The following is a 14,567-nucleotide window of genomic DNA, read 5'->3' on the forward strand; positions in this document are numbered from 1 at the left end:
TCAGGTTGGAAAGATCCTGGAGATTCAACAAGTATTTGAAGAACCAGATGTTGGAGGACTTGAAGTTGTCATGGAGCACTTGTTGTACACATGGAGCACTAGAAGTTTACATGGATTACTTGAACATGGACAACTTGCAGCTTACATGGAGCACTTGCTGAAAGCAAGTTGGACCATCATGATCTCAGATAGCACATCTAGATCATTTGTGGCACATCAAGATATTGGTGGATCATCTGGAATATTGATGGCTCATCAGAGACATTGTTGGCTTATCCACAACTCTATGGCTCAAGAAGATGGTGATGAATTAACATGAATACTTGGTGGCTCATCTCAAGTCAATGGATCAACATGATCAAATTAATGGTTCAACAAGGTTGCACATGGCACATCATGTACACTGATGGCACATCCAAATACTCACTGGCACATTTATTTCGTCCATGGTCCATCATGAATACGTGGTTATACATCTTCAAGTTCAAGACACATTCCAACATTCAAGAAACAACTCAATTTAAGGAACGACACTTTTGGAAGTTGATGACATCTTATAAGACAATAGAGCAACATGATGCTCAAGTTGCTCATCATATTTTCAATGTTGATCAAGAAGGCTCAAGAAATATGAAGACTTAAATCTTGGATGGAACCCTAACGGAATTGGAGTATTCCATCCATTCTTAGTTAAGTAGGGAAAAGGTATCAACTTATGACTAAGTCATGATGACGTGTCAACACCTGATGTGTCAAAACATATCATGGGCTTTTCCAAAGCCTATAAATAGGCCCATTGGGATCCATTATAAAGTTGCTCAATTTTGATAATTCCCTGCTCTTCCTACTTCATTCCTACTTACTCTTCTCAATTGTTGTTTAGACTAGTTCTCAGAGAGCCATTTGAGTGTTTTAGTGTGTTTACTATTCAAACACATGTAACTGAGTCTTTATGAATATGAGACACATTTGAATCATTGATCTTAAGCATTAAAAAACGTTTTTACCATTAACTTGCTTGATTCACAACTCTTTAATTACCGCATTACTTGCCACTTGATGATTCTGAAACTCTGTTTCAGTATTTTCAACACTTGGACTCTGTAAGTCTGGATATACTAGATTTTTCTCCCTTTTTTTACTTGGTATCAGAGCAACTAAATTTCTCATATTTTCAGTTAGTATCAGAGCTCGTACGATGGACCTTGAGACTTAGAAATTTTTTGAGAAAAAATATCTTTTTTCAAGTTTCAAACTAGTATCACTTGTTCTCAATGGCAAGTGTTAATCAAAACCAAAATGTTCTCTATTCAGTTTCAGTTGCAAACAGTCTTGGAGCAGGAAATCGTGTATCTATCCTTGTGCCAATTGAATACACTTCATCGGCAGATCGCATCAAGTACTACCTGGAGGTCATGACTCTGACATCTGGACCTTCAGTTCCACTAGGAAACACACTGCATAAATTTTGAAAGATATTAGAGTTCCTGAAGCCGATGTCTCTCCTGAAACCTCCCATGTTGTTTATGGATCTGTTTCTACTGCTGCTCAACTTTGTGAGAGGAAAATCAAGAAGTTTGAGGCTAAGGCAATGCAAGAGCTTATCTGTAATTCCTCATGCAATCTATGAGCAACTTCCCGATGAAGATAAGAGTTCACCCTTCAACGTCTAGAATGCCCTCAAGAAACAATTCGAGGGGCCTGCCAAGGTTCTTGTAAAGAGGAAGAAAGTTGCATTGCTATATATGGACAACTACAAAATATTACCTCATGAAACTCTCTTTGATGCATATTCTAGGTACAACATTGTTGTAAACATGGTAAATTAGCTCAAATATGAAAGATATTAAGAGGATTTCAATATGAAATTCTTGAACATACTATCTCCTAAATGGGACACATTGCACATAATCATGCTACAAACTACAATCAACCTGGATACTATGTCTTTGTTTCATCTGTACGCTGAACTTCAACAGCATGAGCCTAAAGTCAATAAGCTGACTCAAGGAACTCCCTTTGATAATCAATGACTTGTCATGGGAAATTCAGCAACCATGGCAAATCACTATTAAAGCTTGTTTGCACATCATAATCCTATCCCAAACCACTTTGCTGACCAGTTTTCCAACCAAGGATATGGAGCGTATCCTTATCAAAGTTTAAGTTTGGCTTAACAATACAATCAGAATGCCTACATGCTAACTCAACAACCTTTTCAGATAGAAAATGGGTATATGGCAAATCACCAAGCTTTCAATGGAGCCACAATGAAATCTCCTCAAATCAATGAGGAAAATGAGTATGAAGAATGCATGGCACTCCTAACCAAGTTCAATCCAAACTTCAAGAAGTCTGTGAACAAGCCAACTGGGAACTTCAGAGCACAAAGTTATCAGCAACCTGAACACTATCATCAAAACTCTAGAAACTTCCAAGGAGTGTAAAACAATCAACAAAGCTTCAACTCTCAAAACTCCTCCATCCAACAGAAGTACAATTCTTAGAATTCAAATTCTTATTCTCAGAGGTCAAACATAAGAGTTCATTATAACAAGTCGAAGTCTTATGATAATGATGAATTGATTAGTTGCCACAACTGTCAACGTGAGAATTATTTGGCTAAACATTGAAAAATGAATAGTAATAAGGTCAAAGATGAAGTATACTACCTTCAGAAAGTTAAAGAACTCAAAAAGAAATCAAAGGACAAAGTGTGGAAATCTGGGAAACTGATGATGAATCAGATCAAGTAGAAGAAACAAAAGCCTACAAGAACTATTTCTGCTTGATGTCTGATAATGAAAAAGAGCCTTCTCCTCTCCATAAACAAGTTGTTGAGAAGGTAAACTTTATGCTTCATGATAATCATTTAACAGTTGAGTCTTTTCTAGATGCCATTGACCATATTTCTGAAATAATCAAAGAATATGTCCCCAATGTTGAATATCGTCTTAGTTACTCCAAAGACGAACTGAATGCCACTCAGTTCAGATTTGAAGAATTGAGATGTAATATAGCTAAGTTAGAGAATGAACTTGCAATCAAAATTGAGGAACATCTTACATCAGTTGAAAAATATGAAATTGTATTGAATCAACGTGACATTATTGGAAAAGACAATCGTGAGATGGATGCGTAAATCAACACAAAAATCAATAACTATAAGGCATCCAAAACCCTTCTTAGAAAACTCGCATGCTATTCTCTCTTGACCAAAACCATCATGGATCAAATATGGTCTTGGTTATGATGAAATGAACAAGCAAATCATGAGTCCTAACACTCAACTAGATTTGATGCCTTGTGATCCAAGTCTCTTCACTGGAGACAATGAGGATCAAGAAGAGGTGGTGACCTGCTGTCCAGATGTAATTACCACTTCATTCTCAATCATTCCATTAGAAGTCACAAAATACCATGATCTTTTAGACTTGAACACTAAGTCTAGCTCCCCAGTTGAATATTCACATGAATGTACCACAATGGAATGTTTCAATTCAGAAGATGCCACTTCTGAAAATCCTGATATCATTGGCTGAAAATCTAATGGTAAACAACCCAAATCATATGATCTAGTAGGATACTCTAAGTCTAAACCCATTGAATTCCTCAGTCAAGAAAGATTTCAATCTCTTAATGCTTCAATCTATGGAACAAATGACATAGGATGTAAATATTCTAGGAAACAACAGACTAGGAAGTCTCTAATTTAAGTCAGCAAGGATGATGTAACATCCCCCTCTGGCACGTATCACAATATTGTCCGCTTTGGGCCACTCGGCACGAGGACTTCCCAGGGGGTCACCCATCCTGGTACTACTCCCGCCCGAGCACGCTTAACTGCAGAGTTCTTATGGGATCTGCTGCCCTCACGGCTTTAAAACGCGTTGTGATAGGGAAGGTATCCACACCCCTTATAAGGAATGCTTAGTTCTCCTTCCCAGCCGATGTGGGATCAGATCTAACCCACTTATAGTTGTAACAGCCCGGAATTCCAAATATTGATATAATTATGATTTTGGGGTGTTTTAAGAGGGGACTCGGCGAGTTGGAGCCTAGACTCGCCGAGTAGGATCGCAGACCGGGTCGCGGGTTCGCGACTGGACTCGACGAGTTCAGATATGGACTCTTCGAGTCTACGCTGTTTAGCGAAAACCCTAACCATTCAGGTTTGGGTCGTATATAACGCATTATATGCCGTCATTGTTCGTCTTTTAGTCGATTAAGAAGAACCCTAAGCGGCTGTGGGCATCTAGAGCAAGATTGAAGGCCATTGGTGACTTGAAGAGATTGTGGTGCAAGGAGGAGAAGAGTCTTGACTAAAGGAACTGCAAGGGATTCGAGTTCTGAGGTTTGGGGACACAGAGAGTGCGTTATTCAGGTAACATTTCGAATCATTTCTGTTATATTGATGTGTGCATGGATCTAGGGTTTATGGAACCCATTTGGTGATTAGATGGATTATTACCTTGTTACCCGAACGAATATAACCCTGTATTAGGACCTTTAGAGGTCCAGAAGGTCCCATGCTTGTGTATTTCGAAACCATAACTATCCCAGGATACAGTTGAGCGGTTGCATGGCATGGACTCGCCGAGTCGATGAACAGACTCGGCGAGTAGCTTGAAGATTAACTGGGACTCGTCGAGTTGTTCTTTAGACTCGGCGAGTTGAGTCGGGGTGGCCCCGCGATTCTTCTAGGAGGAACTCGTCGAGTAAAAAGGGGATACTCGACGTGTAGAAAGGGAATCTTAAGGAATCGGTGAGTCAAGGGCGAGTGGACTCAGAGTCGTTGAACTCGGCGAGTCGTGGGGTGACTCGGCGAGTTAGGTCGCGGGTTAAGCGAAGTTCTGAGTATGGGGACTCGGCGAGTCATAGGATTGACTCGGCGAGTAGGGTCAGTCAGGGGTTGACCTTGACCGTGTCTTTGACCAAGGATTGACCAGTGGTTCCAGGGGTATTTTGGTAATTGTTGTTTATTGTTTGAGTTCAGGGCATTGGTGGCTGTCCAGAGGTGGAGATCGTATCAGTGATCGGAGCAGCTTGAGCTATCTGTTCAGTCGGCAGTTTCGAGGTGAGTTATCCTCACTATATCGCTAGGGTTTATGGCACCAAGGCCGACCCTTTAATCGGATGGATATCCGGGTAGTTGTCAGTTGTTATATGTTATGGGCCGGAAGGCAATACATGTTATGGGCCGGAAGGCATTACTATGTGGACCGGAAGGTCATGGCCTGGAAAGGCGTATGTATGCATTTAGTATGTTGACTGATTCATAGGGTAATGTTATGCTACTGACCGGCCAGACCGGTATCTTGTGTAGAGTAATGCTATGATATGTGATCTGTTGATCGATTGTTGTCTATGAACTGCTATATGATTATTTGTTATGTTATATATGCATTTTATGCTTATGGGCCGGAAGGCGATATGTTATGGGCCGGAAGGCAATATGTTGTGTGATGGACCGGAAGGTCGGCGTGGGTAGGACCGGAAGGTTTACCCAGCATGGACGGAAGTCCCCTGAGACACATGGACCGGAAGGTCAGGGCCTGGAAAGGCGTATATGTGGTTGGTATTCTGGGGGTATCTCACTAAGCTTTCGGGCTTACAGTTGTGGTTTTATGTTTCAGGTTCTCAAGAGTCTGTGGCAAGGCAAAGGCGTGATCGTACTGTTCCTCGCGTTGGTGTTTTATGATATGAACCTGGGAAATTACTCTCTTAAATAATGTATTGAAAACCTTTTTGTAACAACGTTAATAAAATGGGTGATTTTGAAAAGTTTTAATTGTTTTGAAATTTTGGATGTTAGAAGTTGGTATCAGAGCCTTGGTTTGAGTGAATTGGGGAAACACTCGTGTGACTCCAGTCTCAAATCGAGGAGGATTTTAAAAAGAGAAATTAAAATGGTTTTCAAATTTAGTAAAAGGAGGACGCGGAGGTACGATCAGCCGGAGCCAGTAAGTAACCCCAAGATACCATACGTGATATTGTTTTATTGAGCTTGATAGAACAGCATGCTAGAGTTAGGCTAGGGATCTTCAGGAATTCATGATAATGTTGCCTGATTTGTGATGCCTGTAGCCTAGGGTCCCTTATGGGATATTCTCAGTGTTCCTCTAGTGGTGAGGGTTGATAGTTGTTATGCATGTTCCCTAGGGTATTGTGGTAGTACTTCATACAAATATGGGTAGGTGTGGAAGGTAGTATGGGCCCGTACTACTGAAAGCACAGGACCCATACGCGTATCAGGGAAACCATGGTCTCTGGGGTAGGGCTGCGAGAGTTGGATCCCAGGATTTTGGGAAGTGTCTGAGATTGGTAGGGTGTCTTCATTATGGAGATCTCGAGGCATGATGATAGTGGATCCGGATCAGGATCGGGAGCTGGAGAGCGAGTTCCGGGTGGATCGGTGTCGTCGAAGGTTATCGATCGGACGAGCACGAGCGAGCGGGATGCGAGGATTCGTGAGGCCCTGCATGATGGGGTTGCTGCATTGTTCCGGGCTGAGTTGCCGGAGTTGTTTGGGTCGATCAAGACCGCCATGAGTGAGTATTTTGATGAGCGATATGCGGCTCTCGCAGAGACGTTTGCCGCGGCAGTTACAGCGGCTGTAGCAACGTCAAAGAGAGGAGCTAGTCAGAGTTTTCAGTATCGGGACTTCTATTATACGAAGCCTCCCACATTCGATGGAGTTCAGGACCCGATTGTCTCCATGAGATGGTTATCAGACGTGGAGGGGTGTTTCTTCACGAGTTTATGCCCTGCTGATCAGAGGGTGAGGTGTGCTCTGAACCTGTTGAGGCTAGGAGCGAAGGATTAGTGGAGATTGACTACGAGGTCATTTTCCGATGCGCAGAGGGCTGCGGTTTCATGGGATCAATTCAGAGAGATGTTCAGTACTCGCTATGTTCCGCGGAATGAAAAGGAGAGATTGGCTCGGGAGTTCTTTGAGCTGAAGCAGGATTTGGAGTCGGTGACTGAGATCACCAGGATGTTTATTGAGAGGGCGATGTTTTGCCCTGAGTTCGCTTCAGAGCAGGCTCAGATGTCCAGATATCTGAGTATGCTCAAGGGGGATATCAGACAGTTCATGTCTGCGCAGAGGTGCGAGACCTTGTTGGAGTTCCAGGAGGCCGCCATGCGGCGTGAGTTAGAGGTTGAGTTGCAGTTGTGTGAGCTGAGGCAGGCTCCGATGCAGTCGCAGCCAGCGCCGAAACGGTCCAGTACCGTCGATGTAAAGTGGGGGAAATCGGAGCGGCCACACTTGTGGGAAGTGTGGGAGGGGTCACACCGGAGTTGCTGGTCCGGTGGTGCATGCCGCAGGTGCGGAAAAGAGGGGCACTATGCGCGGGATTGTCGGCAGTCAGTGCCGATTCGGGATTTGAGGATTTGTTATCAGTGTCGGCAGGTTGGACATTTGAGGGTCAACTGTCCACATCTTTCTGCAGGACCGGTGCAGACTCTAGCACCGGCCACCTTGAGGAGTTCAGGAGGAGGACAGGATGGAGCAGAGCCCCAAGGGCTCAGGGTCGTGCTTATCGGCTTGCGGCAGAGGGAGACGGAGCAGTGCCGGAGGCAGCTGCGGGTATGATGCTTTCTTGATGTCTTGATTAGCTTGCGTTGATTGTGGCGTATTGTTTGTGCTGGTATCTGGTGTGGATTTCGATGCGGTATTCGTTGTTTCGCGGGTTTGGCATGGTTATGGATTGGTGTTTCAGGTTTTCGCTTTGGCATTCGTTGTTCCCTGATGGTTTAGTATGGTTATAGTTTGGTGTTTTGGTGCCGGTAGCCTTGTGCGGTTTTCGATGCGGTATTCATCCTTTGGCAGGTTGTGGGTTTGGTTACGGGTTATTGTTTGGGAATTCCGTTGGTTATTGTCCGTGAGGGTTGATAGTAGAGATGCGGCACTGGGTTGAATGTCGGGTAGCATCTGCAGTCGTGGAGTGGATAATTGAAAGACCGGATTCTTTTGAGCGGATTGATCAGGGAGGAGATGTGTTTTGCTGAGGGTTGCTTATGCTTGAGGGAAGCAGTCAGTGTGTAAGTGTTCTCTCTGTGCCGGGTTGTTCTGGAAGGTCGTTAATGGCGATCGGCGGCTGTGAGTCAGTGTTTTAAGTGGGGGAGAATTGGAGAATTCTCCGGGAGATCGATGAGTATGTGAGGGTGCTTAGCTGTTGGGATTCAGCAGTGTTCTGTCAGCTCAGAGTATATGCTGACAAGAGCGATTGTCGAGTACGCGGGGCGGGATACAGACCTAGGGCATTTGAATGTGGAGGCCCGGGAGCAGGCCGGGATCAAGTTTGAGTAAGTAACCGGGGTTATGCGATCAGAGTATTTGTATGCTTGATGTACGTGATGGGTTGTACTGCGTTAATCCCACGGGATTTATGTTGTGCATGTTTCTAGAGTTGGAACCGGAAGGTTCCCAGAGTTTAGTATGTTGACTGATTCATAGGGTAATGTTATGCTAGTGACCGGCCAGACTGATATCTTGTGTAGAGTAATGCTATGATATGTGATCTGTTGATCGATTGTTGTCTATGAACTGCTATATGATTATTTGTTATGTTATATAAGCATTTTATGCTTATGGGCCGGAAGGCGATATGTTATGGGCCGGAAGGCAATATGTTGTGTGATGGACCGGAAGGTCGGCGTGGGTAGGACCGGAAGGTTTACCCAGCAGGGACGGAAGTCCCCTGAGACACATGGACCGGAAGGTCAGGGCCTGGAAAGGCGTATATGTGGTTGGTATTCTGGGGGTATCTCACTAAGCTTTCGGGCTTACAGTTGTGGTTTTATGTTTCTGGTTCTCAAGAGTCTGTGGCAAGGCAAAGGCGTGATCGTACTGTTCCTCGCGTTGGTGTTTTATGATATGAACCTGGGAAATTACTCTGTTAAATAATGTATTGAAAACCTTTTTGTAACAACGTTAATAAAATGGGTGATTTTGAAAAGTTTTAATTGTTTTGAAATTTTGGATGTTACAGATGAAACCTTGAAGATTGTGAGTAATGAGAAAAATGTTGTTGAAATAATCAAGAGACCTTTCGTTCCAATAAAAATCACTTCACCCAATCCAAAACAACATGAGACAATTGTAAAGTTAACTAATGTATCTAAAGATAAGAGAAAGTGAAATTTGATGTTTCTAAAGAACAGGGTCGTGATGGGTTTTGAGCATAACAAACAATCATATGTGTGAATGCAACCCTAAATGTTTTGATCTATGTTTTCTCTAATTGAACATACAAGTATTGAACATAAAAAGGAAAAATCCTAGGAACCGTATGTTATAATAAAAATTTATATCTAGGGTTAGTAAACATACATTTGATTGTTACATAGTAATAACAATTCAAATTCTTAGTGTTGTTAAAGCTTCGAGAACTAGCACCACAAATGTTGTGCCTCTAATGGTTGACACCCAACACTAGCAAGAGCATGAGAGAGAGAGAGGAGAAGGAGAGGGGGATTTTTGAATTCTCTTCTAAAGATATGGTGGCTGATAATACAAGGGTGAAGGGCCCTTTATATAGTGCAACAAGGATGCCTTGAATAAGCCTTATCTGAATATACTATTAATATTTCAAACTTGACAATTGTCCACCTCCTTAATTATTCATTTGTGATAATCCAGAAGCCCTAGAATTATCCTAAAAATGTTCCACCCTCCTCCAAGGAAGGTTCTGGACCCTTTTGCTCAACTATTGAACAATTGTACTTTTAGTCCCTGCACTTTTAATTAATTCCTTTAATCCCAAAATTAATTCCAAATTAATTTATGATTAAATATTAATTAAATAATATGATTTCTAATTAATATATTATTTTCATAATACATTAATAAATCATTTATTTCAATTTATTAATCAAATAATAGATTCAACCTCTCTCTCCAAATGTCGTCCTATCTACTTGCATGTTTTGAGGGCAACCCAAAAGGCATGTGCTACTATAAATTCAAGTATATAGCAATTATAGTTATGAGCTTAGACACCTAATCCAACAGTTTCCCACTTGGATAAGTCTAATAACTATAGTTTCCAGTATAACTTCTAAAACTTATTAGCAAATCGTATCTCTTAAAGTTGTTGTCGAACTCTAAGGCAGTCAGTTACTTGTCCTAAGATAAGTGATCAAATATTCCTCCATTCTACAAGATATCATATAGACATAAGACATGGATTATAATCAATGTCTCTGTCCAAGATTTGTTTTCTGATTTCTGATTTATGACGACTAAAATCAGACTACTAATTGAACACATCAATTCAGTCCAGGTTTGACCAAACACTTTAGATGTTGACATCAAATCATCGAGGGGCCTATAGATATCGCTTTTCCCATTAGGGTAAATGGAACGGATAAACTTAGACTTATATGGTTTCACTATTTACTCATCAAATCACACACAACAATACACTTTATAACATCAAGTTACTGATGCGTTTACTTATTATCAATGCACAACTGACTTGTGAACAACAACTCATATATCTCGGTTTCAAGAATATAAGATATTATCGTCTCAAAAATACTCGTGATAAAATCCATGAAGTAATTCTTTGAGCGTGGGTTTATCCAATACTCAAAATCCCCATTTTCCAAGTACTCATGAACATTGTAGAAAAACTATTGCTATGTCTAATCCCCATAGACAATCTACAATTCAATTCTTGACAATCTTAATTTGATACTTACTTCTGAAAGTATGATTGACTGTGGATGTTGGAATAATCTAATTATTCGGGAAGTAAAACATGCAAAGTCAAACTCAATAATAACCTAATTAACTATGATCTCAAAACTATTGAATATAAATAAAAACCTTATTATTTAATCACCATATTTAATTAGACTTATTGTATAACGTTTCAAGTAATGAACTAAACACATTTGATTAAACATCAGTCATGTAATGTTATAAACATGCATACTATGTCTCTTTATGGTCCTTCCTTTGTCAACAAATCGATTGGACATTATTCCAACGATGCTCATTTCACAACAAATTCTTGTCGCTACTTAAAATGTATTAGAGTTCAACCTTACATGAGTTGTCCTTTTGTGATGACATGGCACCAAAGACACCAAAAATTAGCCAACGATTTCACAAAATGCTCCATTGAAAACTTGTTACTTAAAATAATTCCATGGTAAGGAAGTCTCAAATTCAAGACACACTCCTTGAACACCTTCCTTGCATTAAGGCCCTAACTTACATGTAGATTTCATTAATCAACTCCCATTATGAAAACCTTTCCATATTCCCATATGACTATCAATTTTGACCAAGAGTCATCTCAATCCAAAACATGTCACTATGTTCCTTCCAACCAATACTATAATTCCAACTGTCTATAATCAACCAATTCTTTGGTATAACCTTAGAATTTTCTTTACAGTTATTCAACAACTTTAGTCACACCCCGCTAAAGCTTTTATATTTGAAAATGAACTATGAGTGCCCTCTCCCCTAAATCTTTACGTAGCAAAACAATTCCCAAAGTTTGTGTCACAACCCACTAAAGCAGAAACACAAGGCGTGGCAGTATAAAAATTTTCATAGTAAAAGTTAAAGACAACAACAACCATAGTATTAAAAATCATTACAAATTTAAAATGGGTTTGAACAACTTTTAAAAGAAATTACATTGAAAATTGGAATACAACACATGTGAATGCTCCTAACAGTGAAGTGTCCCTAAGTTCCACTTACTCGATGTTTCCATAAAAAGCATGTAAAACGAGCGTCAACTATAAAAATAGTTGGTGAGTACTCACAGATAAAATAATAATAATAATAATAATATTGCTTTCATGAATTGAAATCAAAGTTTTGATAAAAGTTTCCATAAATATATATATATATATATATATATATATATATATATATATATATATATATATATATATTGCAAAATGAGTATTAAGTTTGCATAAAAAAAGTTCGTTGTTGTAATGAGAAACAAAGTTCATTGCTATAATTAATAAACAAGTTTATTGCCATAATAAATAACAAGTTTGTATGTGTATGAGCAAACAATGAGTTCCCAACCAAGCCTATGACTGATGCCCTATGCAGATCTATGTTTATCGTTCCATAGATTATATGGTATCATGCACTCCAACAATCGGGCGAGTGAGTAGTTGTCAGTTCCTAATAGCGCAATCCATAATGACCATTGGTTCAAAGAGTTAATGGTTGGATTAAAGTATGAAGGGAAGGGAATTAAGACGATAAGTTGTCATGTTTCGTGTTGCATAGACATACATAGCAAAATATAGCAAAATAGTTTGATACAAATCAATTTAAATACAAAGAACAAATAATAGTTTTTTCGGATATGCTTTTCCACCCCAAAACATAAAAACTGAAAATAGAGGAGTCGTGAATACTCACAATATGCATTTAGATGACGCAAATGGTGCCTTTAACTATGATCCACTTGTACCACTATCGATTCCTACACGATGTTACACACTAATGAGTCTATAATATAAAGCTAATACTAGTATATTTGCTACTACAATAGAATTATGCCAATATTGTGTCAAAATTTAATACTGATAAGTTACAAATTTTTTTCTGAAATGGTGAAGTTTTATAACTCATGTGATTAAGAAAATTTTGGATATTAATTTTCCAGATTTTTGTAATATCAATTGAGGGTATTTCAACACATTTAAATGTGTTTTAAGCTCTTAAACAGCCAAAATATTATCAAATAGTTTCCAAAAAATTTTCAAACTTTTCATTTTGATTCTAAATATAGTAGAGGTCTTCCATAATTTTTCCTTTGAATTTTTGATATGATTAACTATTTTTCCAAAATTTTAAGCCTTCATAACAATATAAATTTATGAAAAATAGCATCCTAATGATTAAAATTCCCTAACTTTTTTTGATACTGTCATTAGACATACTTAAGCTGGGAAAGATATAAAAATGGATATCTAAACTATTTAACCCAATTTTATAATTTTTATGCATTTATTCTAATAAAAATTGAAATAAATAGAAAACAGTTTCCAAAATTGCCCAAACTTTTTGTATTACTGTTATTAAACATTCTTAAGCTGGGAAAAAATGAAAATGGATTTGTAAACTGTTTAGCCCGATTTTATTATTTTTATTCATTTATTCTAATAAAAACTGAAATAAATAGAAAACTGTTTCCAAAATTGCCCAAACTTTTTGTAACACTGTTATTATACATTTAGAAGCTGTGAAAATAGAAATGATATCTTTCAATTAGTCTTTCTATTTTTCTTTGTTTTATCCTCTTAAATAATCATTAATTGGAGAATCAGTATTAAACAGTTGAAGTAAGTTACCAAATTTTTTGTAAACTTTATCTACAGTGTAAATAATCTGGGAAAAATCCTAATGGTGATTTTATATAGTGTAATCCGATTTTGTGGATTTTGGTGTATTTAATCTTATATAATAGAAGAAAAATAGCATACTGAATAGAAAATCATCCAAATTTTTATTTAGCATTCTAATATATTATAATGTTGTCTGGTAAATTTTCATGAATTTTGGATGAGTAGAAATATTATCCCCAATATTAGTCCATTATAAATACAAAAATAGGTGAAAATAAGAATGCATTATGAAAAATTATGAAAATAATTTTTTGAGTTCCACATTAGGTAGGATCTGCAAAAAAATATTATATAGCCTTTTTACATTCCTTAAAGTGGTTTTAAGATTTATTTGAATTAAACAAAAAGAAAATTCAAAACCATAGCAAACAGTAACAAAATCGATGAAACTCACTGAGATGTCATCATTTACTTTAAGTGTCATCCACGAATTTACCTAGGATTTATAGACCTCATAAAGTATTTTATATGAATTATTGCCGTAATTTATTGCAATAAATATAATAATTTGAGGAAAATGAATTATTTTCTAAAAATTTGTAGAACATCTCATTTTGTTGACGGAATTCTGGGAAAAATCCGATTTGATTAGAAAATTTGTTTTAGATATTTATTTGGGAATAAATCCTTTATGAATATATTTGAAAGCTTTTAACAACAAACTTTGTTCATCAAGCATCTAAGCTTGAAGATCATTACATGCATGTTGTTTTGAAGACCATTAATGAGTTTGAAATGTTCAAAAATCGTTTTTGAAAGAAAACTTAGAGTGCATGTGGTGATTTTCCACAAAAACATGTAGAAAAGTGCAATTTAATGATCTTGCCTTAGGTTTAGGTCCTTGGATTTCACCATTTACAACATGCATGTTGTTTTTGGATGAAATCCTACCATCATCATTATAAAAAACGTTAGTGTGTGTGTGCATGTTTATGTGTTCATGATCTTTCATTAGAATGAAGTAGAAGATGGAGAAAGTGTAAGACAACACAATGGTATGAAGGAAAAAGTGAAGGGATAATGAAAGTTTTGTGATTACCTCAAGAACAACACTTGATGATGAAGGTTTTGAGTGTTATGAGATAGTATTTTCTGGAAATTTTCATGGTTGATGGAGAGTGGAATAGAAAATAGTGGTGGTGGAGTGTGAGAGAGAGGAGAGTAAA

The sequence above is a fragment of the Lactuca sativa genome, chromosome 3, assembly GCF_002870075.4.
Source record: "Lactuca sativa cultivar Salinas chromosome 3, Lsat_Salinas_v11, whole genome shotgun sequence".
Lineage (NCBI taxonomy): Eukaryota > Viridiplantae > Streptophyta > Magnoliopsida > Asterales > Asteraceae > Lactuca > Lactuca sativa.